Source organism: Salmo salar, chromosome ssa26 (assembly GCF_905237065.1).
Source record: "Salmo salar chromosome ssa26, Ssal_v3.1, whole genome shotgun sequence".
In the NCBI taxonomy this organism is placed as follows: domain Eukaryota; kingdom Metazoa; phylum Chordata; class Actinopteri; order Salmoniformes; family Salmonidae; genus Salmo; species Salmo salar.
Window position 1 is genome coordinate 20,129,048 of NC_059467.1, and position 17,445 is coordinate 20,146,492.

A 17,445-nucleotide genomic window follows, 5' to 3' on the forward strand; every position below is an offset into this window, starting at 1 on the left:
GAAAGAAAGAAAGAAAGAAAGAAAGAAAGAAAGAAAGAAAGAAAGAAAGAAAGAAAGAAAGAAAGAAAGAAAGAAAGAGAGAGACAAAAAGAGAGAGAGAAAGAGAGAGGGAGAGCGAGAGACAGAAAAAGAGAGACAGAAAAAGAGAGACAGAGAGAGACAGAGAGAGAGAGACCAACAGACAGACAGACAGACAGACAGACAGACAGACAGACAGACAGACAGACAGACAGACAGACAGACAGACAGACAGACAGACAGACAGACAGACAGACAGACAGACAGACAGACAGACAGACAGAGAGAGAGAGTACATCAGCGACTGATAGTGCCCTCTTCTGCTCATAGGCTGTATAATGTTCCAGCTGCTCCATCTTGTCTTGGAGATTATTGCAAACAGATAAGAATATGGTATATAACCAAATATCAGATATATATTTATACCTTTCTTTATAGCATGTATAATTAAACACAAAATTAGACCGTGTTTTCTTTTTTAACATAATTAATGATGAAACAATGTTCTTAGTGCATATAAATACCTAAATTATTTATTATCAACGTTCAAATAGAGTAAATAAAGGGAGCCGTAAACCATCACAGAAAGATGGAGGAATATTCCTAGAATCCAAGGGCTATATGAGAATACGTAGACCTGCTGTGTTTCTATGGGGCAGACTGAGTTACCATGTGGCAGGGCCGTATAATAAAGGTTACGGCTCTGAGTGGAGCCTTATTGGTCAACACCGGTCACATATCAAACACACTGACTGCATATGGGTGATCTATAACTGACAGGACTACAGCCAATCCTATGGACCGAAAGACCTCGGACAGTCAGGAAGAAGTGCAGCCCGGGAAGCCAAGCATATGCCCCCGAAATCAGCGTTGAAAAAGCATGAAACAGCGACTACACATCCTCCTGTGTTCCAGTATACCTCAACTATACGGCCAAGTCCACCCACAACACTAACCTCTGCTCCACAACATCCCAAACCAACCTTTAATCACTCCAGTGTGTCTCTGTGTGTGTGTGTGTGTGTGTGTGTGTGTGTGTGTGTGTGTGTGTGTGTGTCCACCATGTTTCTGTATCTCTATTGCCTGCCATAACTACGCGCTGATAAAATTCCACATTTACTTCTTAATTTAAATGTACAGGAGTGATCCAAAATTGATTTATTTAATGATGAATATGTACCATAAACATATTACAAATTACAAATATTTGAATAAGTAATTATTTTAGAAATGTGTTTATTCAATATATTTGACTATATTAAATTATTTGAATCAGTAGTATTTGCATATGCATTAAATCTCATAATTATTGATCATTTAATAATTTATCTAAGTTTTTATCAATTTGAACTAAATTATGCAACAATTGTTTTATTATACTGAAAGTCATATACATTGTGTAGCATAGAGGACAGTGACACAATATTCCCTGTGTGCAGGATTAGTGAGTACTGTGTGTAAGTCTGTATGTGTGTGCTGTGGATGCTGTGTGTACAGTATTTCTACATGATAGGGTTCTTCAACCCTGTTAACATGAAGCACACACAGAAACACTGGACGGAGGACATCTCTGGGGCTGCGAAATGATGACCTATTTTTATAAACCCATATTTGATTACCTGGTTTTATTAAAATTGGATCCGAAGAGGACAGTTTCCCATTTGAATTTAATGAAGGCTGCGTGGCAGACAGGAGGCTTTTGATTTATACACTGTTATTAAACCCGACCGGAGAGAGAGCCAGGCAGGCAGGCAAGGGAGTTGAGAGAGGCAGAGAGAGATCACCACCCAGGACCAGGGAGACAGGCCAGGCTCTCTATCGAGCACACCCAGGCTCTGAGCTCTCTGTGCCCCCCTGCCTGTTCCTCACAGGGGGAGAGAGCAGAGAGGAGCCAGGACCAACGCTGTGTGGCATCCCTTCCTCACATCCCTCTTCCTCCTCTGATAGCTCCTCCATTATTCATATTCAAATACAGAGTGATGTAAGGATGAATAATAAATCCAGTCGACACAAAACAAAAGCTGACAGTCCACTGTTGTCATCATGGTCACTTGATTGTTCTGAAAATAATTTTAATTACACAAACTATTTCAGGGTATCTATTCATTGATATTCTAGAATTCTTTTGAAAAGAATAACAAATATTTAGTGAGAAAATAATTGAAAAACTACGTAAAAAAAAATATTATAATATAATATTTTCTGATTCTGCCTTTCATGATCAAAACCAACTGAACATTATTTGGTCAGTTACCGAGTTTTGTGAAAGAAATTGGATGCATTTATGAGCCCTCAATAATTCCTGTTCAACATTTCAAAGGCAACGCGGCTGTCTAAAATACACTACACCACACATGGGTGACCTCACAGTCACAGCACTGGGTTACATTACTCCTTTCTCCTATCACTGCATCACTCAGACCCACTATGAAAACCCAGCAGGAACGTATGTGCAGGATTCTATTTCCTCATACCCAACTGCACCACAGCTAGCTGGGGAGTCTGATGCCAGGCTAGACACTGGTCTGCCTCCTCTCTCTAGTGTAACCAACGGGGCATCAGGGTTGCGTATGTGGGCCATGGTGGAGCTCTACAAAGCTACTATCCTACCAGGTAAGAAAGGGGGGAGGGAGAGAGAGGCCCCTCTGTGCTGACTGCCTGCCTGGCTGGCTGACTACGTCCCAGCTCTCCTAGGGGTCAGCGAGCAGGGCAGAGGGCAGACAGGACCCAGACGCAGGCCAGACGCTACCAGACACCGGCCAGTCAGCCTCTAACATATACTACAGATCACCAGGACAATCTGGAGATTCATACAAATGAAAAGCCAATAACAAAATATTTTAAAATGCAATCAGTGAATACTAATTTTGACTTTATGTTTAATATTTTTTTAATTGACTGTAATCTGTAATTTAATTTATAAGTATAGTTTAAAAAATATATATATATAATCTAGTCTCAACAATTCAGATTGTATACATCTAAACCCTTTTCATGTACATTTAGTGATAAACATTGCATAGATTTGTCATGCAATATTTCACAATTAATATGGATGCAATACGCTGAGCATCTGCCTGAGTAGCTAATAGAAAAGAAAAACGGGTGAAAATAGCATTTTCTTTTTTTAATATTTTGCTCAAACAGAGCACTGCTGTCAAGCCTGCTTTTTTTCAGAGTGTCAGACAAAAAGAGGAGAGGAGAGATGGAGAGGGAGGGATCCTGGAGAAAGGGGGGTGGAAAGGAGGAGAGATGGAGGGGCTGCTGACATGCACTTGTCTCCAATCTCTTCGAATACATTTCACAATTCATCTGCTTTGTCTCTACTGCCATGGCTGAGGACAATCAGACCAGACGCCCATTAGATTCCTCATATTGCCCCCCCTGCCTCCTCCCTCCTCCCTCCTGCCTCCGTTACCCCCCCCAACACCTTTTTTTCATATGACACGCTGGCTGAAGGAGAGGAGAGGCAATTCACAATCCTCCCCAAATGGGGAAATGTCAGTAAGGGAACCAACATCAAAACCATGTTGTCATGGAGATACAGTACAGACCAGAAATGACATACAAACACACATACATTGGCTTTTATACCCACACTGACTTGCACAAATACACACAGATATACACACATATACACACTTTTCTTAAGAAAATGTAGTATTTGCTACTCTACCTAGACTGCCTTCTACCTGATATTTACACTTCAATTGGTAACGTTTAGCTGAATCTATTTGAACAAGGGGATTGGCAAATATTAAAACAGTTCCTGACAAAATATTATCTATCGAAATGAAACACAGGCAAATAAATATGTTAACCTTTAATAAACAAATAATTCTTTGTTAAATACGATAATACTGCTGTCAACATGCTTGAACAGCACATAAACATATCTCTCCACTAGTGTTCTCCGAAATAACATTTCAAGAAATGAAAATGCTGAATAAAACATCTATCATACAGCAAAAATATTTGAACTATGTATTTTGTGCTATGGCCTTTGTCCAAGCACATTGTTTTCCATTAAGATCTGAGGAATCTATTTAATTCTGCAGTAATAGCACACGATGTTGCTGCTATGTAAATACATCAGTAAACAGGCAAATAATCTCAGATGTCTAAAATGGAATCTGTGGACGATTTTGCTTCAGGGAGGTTCTACAGAGGGGTCACGTGACCAGTGTGCCCATCCACAGAAGCCATTCTTCAGCCAATAGTGTTGTCAGAGACACTATGTTGCCGGAACGCTTGGCATTTCGATGATCTCCTCCACACACAAAAAAAGGAAAGAAGGGAAGAAAGAATGGGCAGGAGAGGGAAGGAAAATAAAACGGTGCTCCTTCACCCTGCTTCTTTACCAGGCTGCTAGCGCGTGGCTCTTCCTTTTGAGCAGTAATACAAAGGGGCAGATCTGGACCTGGTCCTACAGGAGCTTCCCTCACACCCCACTAGAATAACCATATTCAAGAGGCCGCACGGCCCCACCCGCACCAGGGTCACTTTACTGGGGTTACTTTGCTCTCCAACACATAAAAACGAGGAGATTGAGGGATATTAATGGTAAGCGCGGCATAGTTACTGTTGTAAAACCCCTTCTTTGCCCTCCCTTTTTTCTTTGTTTGGCCAGAGGAGCTGAAGGCTTAGGGATAAAGGTACCGCTCAAATCATGAGACGGGGATAAAGCCAGAGGAAGATAGTGAGCGCCGACCCAACGACAGAGTGCAGGATAATTAAAACACCCAGAGCCTCACAACGGCCCTCATCCATCTCTCCTCTCGTTTTCTCCCTCCCTGCCTTGCTGTCTGTCTCTCTCTCACACTCTCTCTCTCTCTCTCTCTCTACCTCTGCAGAAAATACACACACAGCCACAGGCTTACATTCTGGAAAGACAAACACACAGATGACACACAGACACGCAACATTTTAAAATGATGTTGCTGAGTATCTGCCAGTGAGATCCCCAGCCCAGTGGTCTTATGGGTAAAATGTATGGAGGTGGAAACACACAGAGCTCCCACTGGCTTTGAGCGATACCTTGATATTTCATTTGTGTGTTTTTAAAGATCATGAATGATCCCTGTTTTCATCTGATTACTCCCAGACTGTCTGCCTCCGCTGCCTCATATAAACACAAAGAACAGAAGCGGAATATATGGGACACGACAACGTAGTCCTTTTAAATCAACAGATGTCCTTCAGGTTACATGCTATATTCATTCCTGTATTACTAGTGGTTCAAAAGCCATGCGACTGTGAGGATGCCATGAATACAAATTCATTGAGGACCGATAAATACAAAGGCAGGACATAGTGGTACACCTCCATATAAGCCTGGATTGTGTTTATTTAAAGTCTGCAGCTAGTGAATGGGTTTCAATGGGTGTTTATTAAAGCCGAACCTCGTTACAATTTGAACTGGGAGAGGATGTAGTGATGTGCTGCTACGTGAGAGAGACCTGCAATGACTAGGATCACAGCCCTTCTCCACACCACCATGAAGAAACAGTACAGACACAAAAGGACAAGAGTGTCTGTGTATCCTATGTGTATGTGTGTGTATATAATAACAAAGAGCGGTAGAGGGGTGTGTGTGTGGTTGTGTGAAGGGCGATCACAACGCTACAGCCTTGTACTGCAGCCACTGGCCATGCTCCTGGGCAGGCCACATTGCCCTCTACTGGTGGCTGGGGTTTAGAACAGTGCTGAGGGAGAGGATGCACAACACTGACACAAACATGGCATCATACCACAGAATGGAAGTTGTTAAACAAATAGATTTCAAGCTGTATAAAATCGTTTATCCATACATATGTCAAGATTAGAGTTTTATCATTTCGAATATATACATTAAACATATATACCTGGTTTACTAACTACAGGACAAATTCATAGCTTTTAAAGTACTTTTGGATGGTTCTGCATTTGATGAGGTGAGGCAAAACAGGACGTCCTATCATCTTCTCAGGGGAGTTGGTTTCTCCACTCCTGTGGCCCAGGGCTCATATGTGTGGTCAGTGCTCTGGTGTGTGTGAGACGGAGGCTGAACAACTCCCTATGAGCGACCTGTGACTGAAGATGTGTGAGAACAACACATTGAAGGGCCAGCAGCTCAAAGGGACCCCATACTACACCCAGGCTGGAGTCATTACCACAAGGCCTTTGATTTCCACGGGAGAGAGAAACCTCAGGTTGAAGACCAATGTGGTGCTACAGTGTAACTACTGCTGCTGCTACACAGGGCAGGCTAGCTCTGTGAGCCACACAGGACCAACCCTCAGTTAGGGGGTCAGAGGGAGCGCTGGCTCAGATGAATTGTGATGTGTTTAAGATGATTTATTACAGGGGTGCCCCTCTCGCCCCCTCTCCTTCTGCTACCGGCCCTCTTATAGACCTCTATGTGACACGCCAGCAGCTCAGGTTTTACCACAGCCAGTGTTTACTGTGCCAAGCGGGGCGCCTGGAGTGTGTGTGTGTTTGTGTGTGTGTATGTATGTCTGTTAAGAGCATGACAGAGGAGGAGTCCAGACAGAGAGGGGCAGTGAGGTACTGCTGTCTACATCATTAGGGCCAGACTGAGCTGCAGGCAGAGGCCACGGGGTCAAGGGTCATGAGAAAAGATCACTTGCTGATACCTGCCCCACTTGCCACGTCACAGGGTCTGTCTGTCTGGCTCTACCTGTGTATGTTTGGGGAGGAGGGGGGTTGTTTTGAGGAAATTAGTGGGGGTCATCTGCAGGGGTTAGAGTGAGCAACTGCTGTTTCAGAGGTACCACATACACACACACGCACACAAAAAACGACACACACACAAACACACACACAACAAGCCAGTGACGGGAAACCTGCCACATCCCAAGGGGTCCCTCCGTTCCCTTAGATTTCAAAGCACCTGATCCCTGTCTGTGAGCACGGTGCTTTGGGCAAACTGAGCACATACAGGTACAGTGCCAAGCCCAAAGCCACTGTCTATTCATACAGTCCTTTATTCCAAAGCGCTTTCGTTATAAACCAGGTGTCAAAATCCCCTTCACAGAGCATAAGCAGGGATGAAATGCAGAAAGGCTTGATATGTCAGCATCCTCCAAGCATAGAACAGAATCTATTGTCAGATTTTTTTATATGGATTTTTAAAACTGTATTTGAATGAGAGGCCGTAGAGACACATAAAGAGACTTGTTTGCATGGTGTGACTGAACAACGGGAGGTACTGTAAGTATGTTTGGCAACAAAATTCCCAAAATGTGGTTATATTCTAATAAATATATTCGCAACTCACACCAAATAAAATGTGTAAAGAAGAGACGTGGTTTTTCATTCTGGGGCTGAGCAGTGGAGGTGGCATGTATAAGTTGCACATGGGAGAGTCTGTGATGTCTGCCACTCTACCCTGATACTCTGTGAGAGGGGATAAAACGTGGGCATGAACATAATCAGTCCCTGATGCAGCTCTATATGCACACAGAGGGAGGGACAGACAGACAGACAGACAGACAGACAGACAGACAGACAGACAGACAGACAGACAGACAGACAGACAGACAGACAGACAGACAGACAGACAGACAGACAGACAGACAGACAGACAGACAGAGACAGGAATCAAGAGATATGGTGAAAGTCGAAGAGGGAGCGGGTAAGAGCAATATCAATATGATGGTGTCGGGGGCCTTTTTATTCTGGTAGTGCCTTGCGTTTTAATCGCTGATAGCGGTGACACGGTGTACTGATGCCATGTCAAAACATTGCCACTCTGAGTGGCACCTGGGAAGCTCTCGTCGCCTGGTAAGTGGCCGTCTGGCCGCGTGTTGGCAGCCGGCTGCATGGCTCCCTCACATCGGGCTGTGCGTGCGTACGGTGGCAGAGAGGGTGCCAGTCAGTCAGAGACGGAGGGAGAGGCGGATCAACAGGCTTTACTCCCCAGAACAGCCAGCTTACAAAAATAAGTAGGCCAGGCCGGATAAGCCTGCCGGAGGTATTCCATTACAGCTCCAATTACCTGAGGGTAAATAATACCACGACCAGCCAGGACGGAGCGTTAGGTACTGAAGGTGGTGTCATCACCACCGGAAGTAGGAAAAGTACAGGGTGGCTCTCAAATATTTTATTTATCTCCACCTGAAGATGTAAAGCCTGGAAAATGGGAAATTAAGCAACAATCAAATAAAATCTAAATGCGAACATTTGCCTTTGATTGGCAGAGGTCTGTTCCTTCATATTCATTTTCTTTCAGCTGGCTATCATCACGTACTCTTTCCTTTCCTCACCACTTTCTCCTAACCCTGGGAGACAATACAGGGGGAACAGGTGGAGTGTGGTCACCAGGTAGCCAGCCAGCCTGTCATTGGTTCATCTCAGGACCCAGGTCAGACCTGGCCCAGCAGGGGCTGTGGGTTGTAGACGGTGGGCTCTGGGCATCCTCAATCAGCGCAGACAACCAGAGACTGGGCTCTCTAATAGGGACAAATTGGCAATGTCTGTGCGGCCTGGTGCTGTGCGCTAGGAGCTGTGGATTGATAGTGATGCCTAATGATCCCCCTGGGTAGATCAATACCAATAATCCTCTTTCCTGCCTATCCTCCTTATTGGCAATAGAGAACCAAGAGTAGCAGGGGAAAACTGCAGTGTGGAGTGACAGGACCAGGAGTTCAGCCTCCCATGGACTTTCACTACACACACCCATATACACACATAGACACCAATATAAAGCACACACCCATATACACAAAGACACCAATGTAAAATTAGACATCTACATCTGCCACAAAAACGTCCATGTTTGGGGACAGAGAGGCTACAGTATGCGATCTAGCGAATACAGTCATATACTGTACCTCCTTACACACACACACACACACACACACACACACACACACACACACACACACACACACACACACACACACACACACACACACACACACACACCACTGCCCTATAAACTGTAGAAATCAAATCAAAGTCATACTGTCCACATGCACGGTGTGATCAATATTTATTTTCCCTTTATGTATTTATTAGTGTGTTCAATTTCACTGGCCAATAAGGCCTACTTTATATTAATTATTTCTGAGGGAGTGCAGCCACAGGCTCCAAATGTTTAATTGAGATGTGATCTGTAGCAAAGCAAACCTTATGTTCACGTAATGCAATTAAAACTAAGTCCACAGCCTCACTAAGAGAAATAAATGATCCCGCATTATTCATTTTCTTCACTGATATTGGAAAAGCATTTGTTTAATACACCACATACTCAATATTTTTGCAGGACCTGCAAATACAACAATATAATTTCCATGCTTGCATTATAAAAATTATTTAACTCAATGCATCATCACTAAATATGACTGACAATATTAATTCATTTTCTGATTCACTAAAGATTTTTGTTAAAATGTCATTTTATCTTCATAACTTTAACCACAATCCAAATCTTATCATCAGAGTACTTGATTGGAAGGTATGAAATGGCTTTGTCTGTTTTAGTGAAGGCTTAAAGCTAGAATCCTTCATTGAAACAATAACAGAGCATTCACCCCACCACTGTTTTGTTAAAAAGCTGAGGGATGGGCCTGGAGAAAGGTAACCACTCTCAAATTCATAGACAGAGTTATGAATGCAAAGACTGACCATCCATGATACCAAAAGTATAGTTTTAACCATACAGTGTTTGTTTACATTTACTTTGTTTACAAGCATTGAAGTAAAACAAGCTTATATCTTGTTTTCTGATGGGGTATGACAGTTGAACTAAGCTCATGAGGCATTTACAAATTATATTCTTTAAGAATCACTGGGTACGTGTAATTAATTAATACGTCCAAAAATGTATGTAGCAACTAAGGACTCTAGCATTAAAATATTTACAAAGGCTAGTTTGAGTAGGTGTGGAGATCACCCTTACAAAAAAACCACGTCAAATTTGCAGTTATATAGCTTTTTTTCACATGTTGAGCATACATTTCTTATTTTTGTTCTTGTTCTTTTACCCCTTTTTCTCCCCAATTGGTAGTTACAGTCTTGTCCCATCGCTGCAACTCCCGTATAGACTAGGGTGAGGCGAAGGTCGAGAGCCATGCATCCTCCGAAACACGACCCTGCCAAGCCGCACTGCTTGTTGACACACTGCTTGCTTAACTCGGAAGCCAGTCACAGCAATGTGTCGGAGGAAACACCGTACAAGTCAGCGTGCATTGCGCCCGGCTCGCCACAAGGAGTCGCTAGAGCACAATGGGACAAGGACATCCCGGCCGGCCAAACCCTCCCCAAACCCGGACAAAGCTGGGCCAATTGTGCGCAGCCTCATGGGCCTGGGATCGAACCCGGGTCTATAGTGACCCCTCAAGAACTGCGATACTACTGCACTGTTGGAGCTAGGAACACAAGCATTTCGCTACAATCTGCTAAATATGTGTATGTGACCAATACAATTTGATTTGATTTAGACAGCCAAAACACTCGGTGGGCCCCTTTGAGCATATATTTCACATGTGAAAAATGTGAATTTACAATTCCACTTGTTAAAGTGAGATTTTAAAGTTATAGTTTTTCCACAAATTAAACTGTCAGTTAGATTTTTACACTTAATTGTTTTTTAACATGTGAACTTGCAAGTCCATATGTGAAAGTGAAAATCAAATTCGCAGTTTCACTTGTAATAAAACGTCACATGTGAAAATGTCTCATTCACATGTGAAATTGCAAGTTCAAATGTGTGATTGGAATAATGTTACTCTCCTCACATGAAAAGATTATGTTAACATGTTGCAGTAGTAATGTTTCCACTGGTGGAATTAAGGTGACCACATCTAAAAAAAACAAATGCGGGAAAAGGGGACAATTTTGCGGGACATTTGCAGAACAGTGGACATAATACATTTTTGGGGGGCAGTTAATGGAGACATAGTTCTGCTGTATTGAGGTCACTGCCTGTTAAAAGGGCAATCATTAGTTGCTACATACATTTTTGGACTTATAAATTAATGATATGTACCCATTGATTGTTGAAGAAATAATGTATAAATGCACTTAGTTGAACTGTCGTACCCCATCAGAAACCAAAATATAAGCTTGTTTTAAACCTATGTTTGTAAACACAAGTAAATTTAAACAACCACTACAAGCATGGTTAAAACGATCATTTTGATATCATGGATGGTCAGTCCTTGCATCCATAGTGTAGCCTCTGGATTTAAGAGTAGTTACATTTCTCCAGCCTCATCCCTCAGCTTTTTACTGAAACTGTAGCGGGGAGGACACTTTGTTCATGTTTCAAATAAGAAGTGTTGCTTTAATCCCCATCAATAGAGGAATAGTGTTATTACAGTGCCATTAGAAAGTATTCATAACCCTTGACTTATTCCACAATTTGTTGTGTTACAGCCAAAATTCAAAAGTGATGAGATATATTTTTTCTCACCCATCTACACACAATACCCCATAATGACAATGTGAAAACACATTTTTAGAAATGTTTGCAAATGCATTAAAAATGAAATACAGAAATATCTAATTTGCATAAATATTCATACCCCTGAGTCAATACTTAATAGAATCAACTTTGACAGCGATTACAGCTTTGAGTCTTTCTGGATAAGTCTCGAAGAGCTTTCCACACCTGGATTGTGCAAAATTCTTCTCTGTCAAATTGGTTGTTGATCATTGCTAGACAACCATTTTCAGGTCTTGCCATAGATTGTCAAGTAGATTTAAGTCAAAACTCTCCCAGTGTCTGGTGGAAAGCATACTGAATCAGGTTTTCCTCTAGGATTTTGCCTTTGCTTAGCTCCATTACATTTCTTTTTTATCCTTTAAACTCCCCAGTCTTTAATGATTACAAGCATACTCATAACATGACGCAGCCACCACTATGCTTGAAAATATGGAAAGTGGTACTCAGTAATGTGCTGTATTAGATTTGCCCCAAACATAACAAATTGTATTCAGGTCGAAAAGTGAATTGCTTTGCAAAACATTTTCTTCAGTATTACTTTATTGCCTTGTTACAAACAGGATGCATGTTTTGGAATATTTGTATTATGTACAGGCTTCCTTCTTTTCACTCTGCCAATTAGATTAGTATTGTGGAGTAACTACAATGTTGTTGATCCATCCTCAGTTTTGTCCTATCACAGCCATTGAACTCTGTAACTGTTTTAAAGTCAACATTGGCCTCGTGAAATCCTTAAGTGGTTTCCTTCCTCTCCGGCAACTGAGTTAGGAAGGACGCCTGTATTGTTGTAGTGACTGGGTGTATTGATACACCATCTAAAGTATAATTCATAACATCACCTAGTCAAAGGGATATTCAATGTCTGCTTTAGATGCCCTTTTTTTGAGACATTGGAAAACCTCCTTGGTTTCTGTGGTTGAATCTGGGTTTGAAATTCACAAATTGTATGTTTGGGGTACAGAGATGAGGCAGTCGTTCAAAAATCATGTTAAACACAGTCCATGCAACTTATTATATGACTTGTTAAGCACATTTTTACTCCTGAACTTATTTAGGCTTGCCATAACAAAGGGGTTGAATAATTATTGACTCAAGACATTTCAGCTTTTAATTTTACATTTATTTTGGGAAAAACCCAATTCCACTTTGATATTATGGGGTATTATGTGTAGGCCAGTGACAAAAAACTCAATGTAATACCATTTTAAATTTAAGCTTTAACACAACAAAATAACACAACAAAATGTGGAAAAAGACAAGGAAAAGTGGTGAAAAAATAACGTGGAGAACCAAATTCACGTGGGGATTTCTTTTTCACGAGGGGAAAAACATGTGAAACGTGTCCGATAGCTATGTGTCTGAATCTTATTTGTATGGGGCAGGATGCTGTTCAGCAGTGCAAGGGTTTGTGTGTGTGTGTGAGTGTGTGTGTGTGTGTGTGTGTGTGCGTGCGTGTGTGCGTGCGTGTGCGTGCGTGCATGCTCGTGTATCTGTGCGCCTGCTTGCGTGCACTGTGTGTTTATGTGTCTGTGCTTGTGGTTGAGCGCATTTTGTGTGTGTGTGTGTGTGTGTGTGTGTGTGTGTGTGTGTGTGTGTGTGTGTGTGTGTGTGTGTGTGTGTGTCCATGTCTGAGAGTGTGTATATGAGGTCTGTCTCTGCAGTCATAAAGCCTCACGTCAGCCCACCGCCCCCTGCCCCCCTCTCACACCCCGTGGTCCTGCAGCTGATTACTCCCACCAAACACATCCATACACTTTAGCCTAGCTGTCACAGTGCATACTCATTACCCCCTCCACCGCCCAGCTGACTCCACACGGACACAGCACACCAGCCCTCCCTGGACACGGCTCCATGACCAGGGGCAGAGAGAGGGAGGAAGGGACTTCTCTATTCATTTATTGTAGCATAAGCAATGCATTTTCATATATGTTTATTCCATTTTACTTGGCGATAAATGGAAAGATAAATTATATTATTGTAAGTAAACTACATGTATGTCAAAAATATATTGGACTACATTTGATTACACAGTAATTACACTGCTCACACAATTTTGTGATATTCAAATAATTGAGAATACTATCCAAATAATGGGATCAATGCAATAGAGGTTTTCTCTGTATGATAGTCCATAGTGTAATGAAAATGCCATCATGATGTCTTCCTCTGCCATTGATTTTGGTGTCAATCGTGTATGCAGTTGAGCATATTTAGTCCCTGAGAAGAACCAAATCCCGCCCAACTGGAGGAGGCATCCACTGAGCGGGGACAAACTGTATCAGTATTTTACATCTGATCAATAGACAGACGAGAGACAGAGGAGAGGAGTAGGAGAAAGTAAATAAAACAGAGTTTTGAGAGACGGGAGCCCCCTACCTGTCACTGTCCCCCATCAGGCAAGCTGCTGGACAATTGTTTTTACTGGCTGGGAGTGTAGTGTAGTGTGTGAGAGACTCTGGAGGGTAGAAGGGCTGGAGGACTGGAGGGTTGGAGGGCTGGAGGACTGGAGGGTTGGAGGGTTGGAGGGCTGGAGGACTGGAGGGTTGGAGGGTTGGAGGGTTGGAGGGCTGGAGGGTTGGAGGGTTGGAGGGCTGGAGGGTTGGAGTGCTGGAGGGTTGGAGGGCTGGAGGGTTGGAGGGCTGGAGGGTTGGAGGGCTAGAGGGCTGGAGGGTTGGAGGGCTAGAGGGCTGGAGGGTTGGAGGGCTGGAGGGTTGGAGGGCTGGAGGGTTGGAGGGCTAGAGGGTTGGAGGGCTGGAGGGATGGAGGGTTGGAGGGCTGGAGGGTTGGAGGGTTGGAGGGCTGGAGGGCTGGCGGGATGGAGGGTTGGAGGGCTGGAGGGCTGGAAGGTTGGAGGGCTGGAGGGTTGGAGGGCTAGAGGGCTGGAGGGTTGGATGGTTGGAGGGCTAGAGGGCTGGAGGGCTGGAGGGCTGGAGGGCTAGAGGGCTAGAGGGCTGGAGGGCTGGAGGGTTGGAGGGCTGGAGGGCTGGAGGGCTGCATGGTTGGAGGGTTGGAGGGCTGGAAGGCTGGAGGGCTGTATGACACACTCCTGCTCCTATCTCCTGTCACAGAGGCACGTCTCCACAGAGAACAGACACTGTGTCTCAGCCTCTCGCAGCTTCATAAAACCACCGCTTTAGTCAGCGTGTCAATCAATGAAATACTCCATACACACACACACACACACACACACACACACACACACACACACACACACACACACACACACACACACACACACACACACACACACACACACACACACACACACACACACTGTCATATTAGGGCCCTCTATGAGGAACCCTGTTGATTTGGACATGGACGGCAGATGATAAAGCAAAGCTCATCAGTGGTGTGAGGACAGATGTCAGACACAGACATGGACCAGTCAAAGAGAGAACCCAACTACATAGAACCAGAAGTCTCTGATACATCTGCCTTAGCATAGGGTGGTAATAGAGAGAGGACGGGGAACAGTGGAATGGGGAGAGGAAGAAGGGGGGGGAGAAGTGAGAGACAAGTGTGAATAGACTGGGACATAGGGGGATAGTGTTAGAAAGAGAAAGCACTGCTCTGTGCCCCTCTAACCCCTCTCCCTGAGCAGAGGAAGAATTACAACGGATTCCATTTCTTTCTGATGGTCTTAGCACAGCTCTTCCAATAGACACCACTCCACACAGAGTCCTGCTCCTAAGAGGGACAGCTAAGATCTGTCTTATAATAAATAAAACAAGTATTATTATTGAAATTGAAATGTAGCTTACCTCAGGTTTTTCTCTAAAAGCTGGCACAGGGAGTAAACCTGTTTTATATATTCCCTATGGTGAATTATCTATTACTGGGTGATATTCTGCATGATTTTAACCTTCACCAGAGGAAGAACCCCAAACACAGCAGGAGAGGAAAGGGAAACATACTCGGAGGAGGCCCAAAGTACGTGAGGATGGCTGGGGGATTACAGATAAAACACCTGAAAGCTTTTTCCTGCAATCCAGAGCCATAATCATTATGCCTAATTCTATGTAAATAGGTACTCTAACTTCATTGACAGCCTGAAATGGCTTCTTGGTAGCTAATTATGAGGTTGGGAGATTAGGAACCTATATAAATACAAAATAAAACATTTAGGGGGCCGTGCCCTTGTACCCTCTATAGGCATGCATACTTACACAAAGACCTCCATAGAGGAGAATGACATTTTTTCTTTGATTTAACCTTTATTTATCCAGGTGAGTCAATTAAGAACACATTCTTATTAGCAATGATGGCCTGGCAAATGGACATTAAATGTGCTGCATCATTTGCAACGTGACCAAGGGGTAAGGCATGTGTCCAGATGAATGGACATGAAACACAGGTTTAAACACAGGCCTAAGAGAACAATAGTAATTTAGGTATTCAAAATGGAGTATGAAAAAAATGGAAATGGAAAATGTGGGAAGGAACATTTTCATTTTGTGCTTAAAAAACAAATGTAAACCTTTGATGTTTAATTCTGTCCTTAAAACCATGAACAAATATTTATTCTCAAATGACCAACTTTATCGATTCAATCCATCCTTTTAAACTAAAGAAGAATGTCAAAAGAAACTCCTAACAAAGGAACTCGTTCTTCCTCCTTGGCTGTTCCCTCTCTTCCTTGCCTTCTATCTCCCTATCCTCGTCTCCCACTGCATAGCGGAGTGCAGCGCTTAAACGGCTGCACTAATTCATTACATCATTATGTCATCTCATACTAATCTGAACAGTGGCCTGCATTGCTTTGACATGCAAATGAAGTGGTGGTGGTGGTGGTGGGGGGTAGAGGAGGAGGGGTGGGGGGCAGCAATCATCATGTCTTGTCAACGTCGTGAAAATACGCCCCGAAGCTGCGGCTTCCATTTCCCCCTCTCCTCTTTAACTATCTCTCTATCTATATTTCCCTCTTCTCCTCCCCTCCCTTGTTCCCCTCCTCCTTCTCCGTCTCCCCCTGCAAGCAGGCACGCAGGCACGCAGGCACGCACCCCAACAACGCAGCGGCCAGATCACACCAAACACCAGCAATCTGTTGAGGATCAGGCTCCCTATAGAGAGCATATTAACAGTGCTGCTTGTGGCACGCTCACGTACCCCCCAGCCCCCCTCCCCTCTGCCTCCACACGCGCCCCTCATCTGCATATTCATAAAAAGGCCCTCCGCCGCCTTGCAGGCAGCTGGCTGGCGCTCCCTCATCAGCAAACCACTCCCTCCCCAAAGCCTCATCCGCACGCGCCACCAAGCTAACGAAAGGCGGGCGGGTGGGCAGCGAATGCCGGGACCACACACACACACACACAAACACACACGCATATACACACACGCATATACACACACACAAACACACACAACAGCAGAGTAAACAGAGAGAAATCAGAGATAGACAGAGTTAGAGAGATCTGGTGATGTGAGCTCTGCCAGTGCTCATCTAATTTCCACCCCTCCCTCCTCCGTTTCGCACTTTCTCTCACTCTCTCACTCACTCCAGTCCTCTCATCATCAGGAACCTGGTGACGAGTGGCCCGTGATAATCCACAGCTGCTAACCAATCAATCAGCAGCATCGTAATCAGCAGCGCAGAGACAGAAAAAAAGCCCACAACTTACCTTGGGTCGTCTCCAGTCTCCTCAGCTCAGGGGAAAGCCTTGACCAATGCTGCAGACAATTGGACTATTTCACCAGAACAAAAAATAAATATTCAGATTGTACCTCATGCCATATTTTAAAATCCGAACGGATAGGATTTTTTTCACCGCATCATGCATCATAAATATGCCACAACATATAAAGCACTCACCCTCCCCTTAGCCTATCTGTCTCTCTCTCTCTCTCTCTCTCTCTCTCTCTCTCTCTCTCTCTCTCTCTCTCTCTCTCTCTCTCTGTCTCTCTGTCCGTTGGTCTCTGCCTGTTGCGACAGTGTGGGCACATACAGTCTATACAGGGAAGATATATATATATAT

At 43.7% G+C, this 17,445-nt stretch overlaps 1 protein-coding gene across 1 annotated transcript in view; it reads right to left on the reverse strand.

Annotated features, from left to right (window-relative positions):
* Positions 1-17,197, reverse strand: part of LOC106587324 (zinc finger homeobox protein 3) — a 411,964-nt gene extending 394,767 nt beyond the window's left edge. The window contains exon 1 of the mRNA XM_045709036.1: positions 17,092-17,197. The gene's annotated coding sequence lies outside the window, so the exon portion shown is untranslated. The remainder of the gene's footprint in view (positions 1-17,091) is intronic.
* Positions 17,198-17,445: the final 248 nt, after the last annotated feature.